Below are 6,201 nucleotides of genomic sequence, written 5' to 3'. Positions count from 1 at the left end.
TTATGAACTGGGCCTGCAATTCCAGGATTAAGCAAGAGAGATGGAAAGGATGAGGGGAGGAAGGTCCAAGAATGAGAAGAAGCCCTGCAGCACAGGACTTGCCTGCTTCCCGTTGGAAACCTGACAGTTAGGCTCAGCAAGTGGGGAGCATCTGGGTGCAGGATTCCTCTCAGCAGATAGAAAAGAAGAAAGTTCATGTTCCATTACGTCACTCCTGCCTGTGGTCTTGCATTGAAAGCTGGAGTGCAGCAGGCAGAAGGGCTAGGGTCATTCTGTCTTTACCTGAGCTGTACAAAAAGCAGTGACCAGACCTAGCATCCTAACCTGCCTTATCACCCAGCTTGGTCCTTGGGTAGAGGATGTGTCAGTGCTGGAGTTGGGGATTGGTGACCAGCGATGGTGTGGTGAGCTGAGTTCTATCCAGTCTCAAACTTGGAATTCTCTGAGCTTCAGTTTCTCTTGTCTTCTCTTTCCCAGTAGGAATGAAACTTTGGGTGCCAGGCCTACCCAGGATTCTGGTCAGCAATTTTCTTTCAGGACTCTGAGCAAACCATCCTCAGCACTGACTGGAGCAGAGACAGGGGAACATTGCATGATCTCCCTTGCTTTTTTTTTTGGTCTGGTTGTGGGCCTCTGAATTTCTGTTTGTGAGCCTTTCCCTATTTCCCAGGGGACCCCAAGAGGCCCCTCCTCCCCTCTCCTGCTTCTTCCCCTTTGGCTGGGAAAGTGACTACAGCCTGAACAGTGCCAGACACCTGCTTGCCAGATGTGGCAATTCCCCACTCCCCCCCCCCCCATGTCTATCCTTTCCCCACCCCACTGAGCTCAGGCAGAGGGAGCACCCCCACAGAGTGATTTACTGCAGCTTCTCTTCCTCAAGTGCCCCCCTCAGGCTCCTCTCCCTCCCCCTGGTACCCATGTCCCCCTCATTTCCCACCATTTCCTGCAGCCACCTTCCTGGTACAGCCTCTTCCCACTCCCACTGCAGGGGGCTGGGCTGTGTAACCCCAGGCTCCTGGCTCTTGGGCTGGAGAATGAATGGGTGGAGCAGAGGTGGTTGGCCTCTGTTGCACCCATGGGAGAGTACATCAGCAAGGCTGCTGAGGACAGCGGCAGCCAGAGCTGATGTCATTCTCACTAGGGGAGGAAGGGAGGTAGCAGAGAGGAGGTTAGTGGGGAGGGAACCAGCACTTCAAGACTGTCTGCATAGGATAAAGAGGCCTTCTACAACTTCCTGGGCAGGCGAGAGCATCCAGGACTGTGGCTATATGGTGGACAGTGTGTTTTTGTTTGTCTGGCAGGGTCTCCAGACCTTGTCTCTGGATCTGTCTCACATGAGACAGTAGATGCTTCTCAGCTTTTTCCCCTCAGACTTCACAAAACCCTCTTAAGAGTCCTTGCCTTTCTCTCCTTACTGTTTGCCCTCTGTCCGTCTCTTGTCTCCCTTAGTTGTGCGTCTCTCTAGTCACCTCCCGGCCTCCCCCTCCTCTACTTCCACACCATAGCAAAATCCAACGCTTCTCAGACCTCCCATCACAGCAAGGACTCCTCAGAGCCTCTTTTCTCCTTCCCATCTCTCCTCGCAACCTGACTCCCAAAAGTCCTCCTACCCCAGCCAGAACAGGGTTCATGGGAGGACTGAGGTAGGGGAGATGGCTGGACTGAAGAGTGGCAGAGGCGAGACAGATGGAGAGTCTAAGGAACTGGAAGAGAGGAGAGGAGGGGTACAAGAAGACAGGAAGAACAACACCAGGAGGGAGGAAATGTGAGTAAGAGACAAAGAGGCAAAGGCTGAGAGCAAGAATAACCAACCAGGAGAGGGAGAGAAACTGACACAAAGAAAGCAAGCAAGGCTGGGAGCAGAGAAAAACTGAGAGACAGAGACAGGAAAGTCATAGAGACAAGACTGCTGGGGAGGGGCCAGGCTAGGAGTAGGCTGGCTCTCCTGGGCTCCCTCCTGCTGACAGGCCATAAATCCTGTGTGCCTGCGCATGTGCACGAAGCACATGTATGTAGAGTAGGGGTCTGAGATGGGGATAGTGATGATTCCCACAACATTATTCTCCCATTTGTTTTAGCAGCCTCTTTCCTTGAGGCACCCCACACCAACACCTGCAGTACCCCAGGAATCCTGAAGCTCCATTCTGAAGGTACTTTCACATCTTAGGGATCCTGACTTTCTCACTTGGAGTGCAGGCCTGCTGGAATGCCTACCAATCCACAGAATCAAGAGGCCCCAGCCCCTTACTGCCTACCCCCAGGCCTGCCCACCAGCTGCTCCTGTCTGTCTTCTCCTCCCACTCTCCTTGTATCTCCCCCTCCTCCCTACTGACCCCTCCCCCAGCCTCTGACCCCCAGCCCGCCTGGGGTCTGGGTCAGAGGAGAGACAAAGACAGGATTTATCACCAGTATAGAGAAGCATACAGAGGGCAAAGGCTGACCTCCCTGTGATGGGAGGCTGGAAGGCTGGCTTCCAGTGGCTCCTGCTCACAACCCCCAACTTTTGCTGTGCCAGTCTTGCTTGCGCCCTGGTCTCTGAAGGCTGAAAACAGAGGATAACTCTGAGGTGATTTTTGGCCTATGAAGGAGAGCCTGGAAGGAGAGAAGAGATAAGATCCCTGTTTTAGGATTATTATCTTATGGATAAGGAGGAGGACTTGGAAACCAGAGACAATCAGGCACCAACTGTTTCTAGGACTAGGAAGAAATTCAGGTATAATACTGCAACAGATGGGATACAGAGGGGCTGCCCCCTAACATAGAGTCTTCTCCAGAACAGGCCCAGACTGCCAACAGGGAGAGAAGTGACAGACCTGAAGGGTGGGAGATACAGCCCCATCTGACAAAGAAGAACTAGAAGTTACCAGCTTTAGCCCCTCTAAGACCTTTTTCCCTGAAATCCCCATCTCTTTCCTGAGAGGCATAAGGAGCAGCCGGGGATCCTGCTTTTACAGCAAATCCATGACTGGCCTGAAGTTACCTCCACTCAACAGATAGGGTGGGTGCTCAAGAGGGAACAGTATGATCCAGTAGTTTCTGAGAAACTACATGGTATATCTTCAGTGGAGGGCTCCCACAACTTCCCTAGCTGCCCTTGGAGGCTGAGCGCCAATCCCTCCAGAATCTCAGTGACAGGGGCTTTCACAAGCCTGACATAGAACATCCTACATCCTGCCCCATCCTACAGTCCTGGTAAAAATAGGGTGAGAAGAAGAGAAACTGAGGCAACCAGGAAGTTCCAATCTATAGTCTCTCACCACAATCCCATCAACCTGTCCTACATGGGTTCTGTTGAGGACAAATTTCCTTACACTCCTCTGCCAGCTGAAACCATTCTCTCAAAAAAAAAATTAAACCCTGGATTGAACCCAGGGACATTTAACCACTGAGTCACATCCCCAGCCCTTTTTATTTTGAGACAGGGTCTTGCTAAGTTGCTAAGGCTGACCTTTGAACTTGCAATCTTCCTGCCTCAGCCTCCCAAGTCAAATTTAACTGGGAGTACAAGCATGCACCACCACACTCAGCTTATTTTTTATTATGATACAGAGTCTCCCTAAATTGCTGAGGCTGGCTTTGAACTTGAGATCCTCCTGCCTCAGCTTCCCCAGTGGCTGGAATTACAGGTATGTGCCACCATGCCGGGCCATTCTCTCAATTTTTTATAAAAAGCCAAAAATTGGACATTTTAGTGAGAAGGGATCATGGATTGGGATGAGAGATTGGGAGAAGATCTAGGGGGCTGCATAAAGAAAAAAACAGGAAAAGGGAGAAGAGAGCCTCTCTTTTTTCCTTACTCCCCTCCCCCCAATTGAAGAGGCAGATTTACAGCCTTGGTTTGGGAGGGGGGTGAGCATAAGGAAGACAGATCTGCAGTTCTGCCCTCTGAGTGTCTGGGTACTTAGCTTTAACTCCCCCATTAGCATCAATCCCCATCTTGCTGCCCATCCGTCTTCTGACATCAGCTCCTTCCCCTCTCTGTAGCCCAAGCTTTCTGACCCTAAGTGGCTCTTAAAGGGCCAGTCTAGACCCTTCTCTCCCTCCCTCCTCCCACTCCAGGCAGCAGTCTCCTGTGTACACATGTGCACTGTGACCATCCTTGCTAAGGCCAGAGTAGATGGAGGGGATGGTGGGGGCAGGGCAACTCCTCCCCAGCTCTTTGGTCTCCTTAAACCTCCCTTATATTATGGGCCCATCCCTTTGTTCACTATCTACCCAGGCCCAGAATAAGCATTCTTACTGGATTGGGGTCACAGACGTGGCGGCTTTTGGAACAGAACTCTCCAAGGCATGTGGGTCCAGATGCAGATCCTTTCTCCCTCCCTCATTTCCTGGAGGCCCAGGGCAAGGGGTGTCCAGAACTACTGGCTGTTTTTAATTCTCAGCCAGCAGTGGGGGTGGACAGGTTGGGGCCTGAAGCTCCTAGGAGATGTTCAGAGCCCACATTCCTAGCCTCCTTTCCCAGGGATCTAGGCTGTGGTCTCTGGGGGGTGGGAGGTTTCCAATCTTCCTCTCCCTGTGAGGGAAGTGACATTTTAGAGAAACCTGCCTTTGAATTTCCTGGCCCTTCTCCCCTATTCCTAGGCAACTGAGTTTAGGGGAACAGAGGGGAAACAGACTTCTCCCTATTTTCTGCAGAAATGCCATAACTGCACTCCAGGGGCTCTATGAATGCCAGGATGCTTAAAAAGTTCTTTCCTATCTGCCTTCAATCCTTTCTGCTGCAAAGCTCTGCAGACCTCTGAGGTGGGGGTGGGAGTGGGGCAGGGGAGCTCTCCAGGATAATCAAGCCTCCTTCCTGATAGCGAAACCCAAAACCCATTCCCCAGGAGTGCTCCTTCTCTGGCTCAGGATGAGAAGGAATGGTGGGTGGGGGCATTGGGAAGTAGCCAGGTTAAACACAGGAGCCCCCAGCCGCACCCCCCCACACCCATGGACCCCTATTTATCACCCTCCAAACCTCACTCTCAAAGAAGCATAAATATTCCTAATTCCTGAAGGCCAATCCTGAACTCATAAATTTAACTGGGGAGGTGAGCAAGGGGGAGGAGTGAGGCACATGGAATGGGGAGCCCACTGCAGCCTGGAGAAAGCAGAACATCTCCTGGGGAGGCGCTTCACTTGTCCCCATGCAGAAGCCAATGGGAGCGTGGGAGCCTTTCTCTCAAAACTTCCTCTGGGCATCAGTCTTTCTCACGCCCCCCCCCCCAAAAAAAAAACCAGCCGAAAAACAAAAGTCGACCTTACTTCCGGCCTCCCCATGGCTTCTCTTTCCTATTACCTTTCAGTGGTCCTTCCCCGCCTATCCCTGTCTCTCCCTCCTCTAAGCCTTTCCCCTGCAGCCATTGTCTGAAAAGGAAATCTGTCTCTCGTCCAATTGGGACAGTGAGGTCTGAAGTGCCCCTCGGTGCCCGCTGTCTCCGCTTCCGCCCACTTGTCCCTCAGACGCGCCCCCTCTCCGGTCAGGCCTTCCCCGCTCTCCCCGGGCCGCCGCCCCTCAACCTTGTCCCTCAACCTTCCTCTGTCACCCTGGGGCCCCCTCAGTTTCCTCTTCGCTCTAGACTTCAGTGTCCCTACCCGGACCCCTCAGACCCGGTCCTTCGCTCCCGTTCCCACCGCCACCCTGCCCCACGTTCCCCTCCCAGCGGACGGACGGGCAGGGAGGGGGCTGGAGGAACAGGTAGAGGGAGCCCTGCTCCTCAGGGGCTGGGGAGGCCAAGAGAGCGAGCGGGTAGAGCGGGAGGAACGCGGCGGCGCGGGGAGGGGCCTCCTCACTCCCTAGCTGCGCCCCCCCCCCGCCCGCGCAGCCACCGAACCATAAATCAGGGCCAATACGGTTTGGCCAATGGTAGAGAGACTCGTAAATCGGCCTGTCAAGCTCAGCCAATGAGAGACGGCGTTAAATCAAGTCCTGTCAGCACTTGGCCAATGAAAGGCCCTGGGCTGACCATAAATCTGCCTGTAAGAGACAGCGAAAGAGAGAGAGTGTGCGCTAGAGCAAGAGCCAGGAGGGCTGGGGCGGGAGGCGGAGGCGGAGGCGCGGGCTCGGGCGCGGGCGGGGGCGGCGCGAGCTGGGAGCGGAGGCGAAAGCCGGGAAAAAGCGTGCGTGCAGCCTGCGGGAGGGACGGGCAGATGGAGCGAGACAAAGAGAAGCCGCGTCAGAGTCAGCGATAGAGCTGGGCTCGGGCGGGAGGCTGACAG

The sequence above is a fragment of the Marmota flaviventris genome, chromosome 3 (genome assembly GCF_047511675.1).
Source record: "Marmota flaviventris isolate mMarFla1 chromosome 3, mMarFla1.hap1, whole genome shotgun sequence".
Classification (NCBI taxonomy): domain Eukaryota; kingdom Metazoa; phylum Chordata; class Mammalia; order Rodentia; family Sciuridae; genus Marmota; species Marmota flaviventris.
This window is presented reverse-complemented; position numbering follows the sequence as displayed.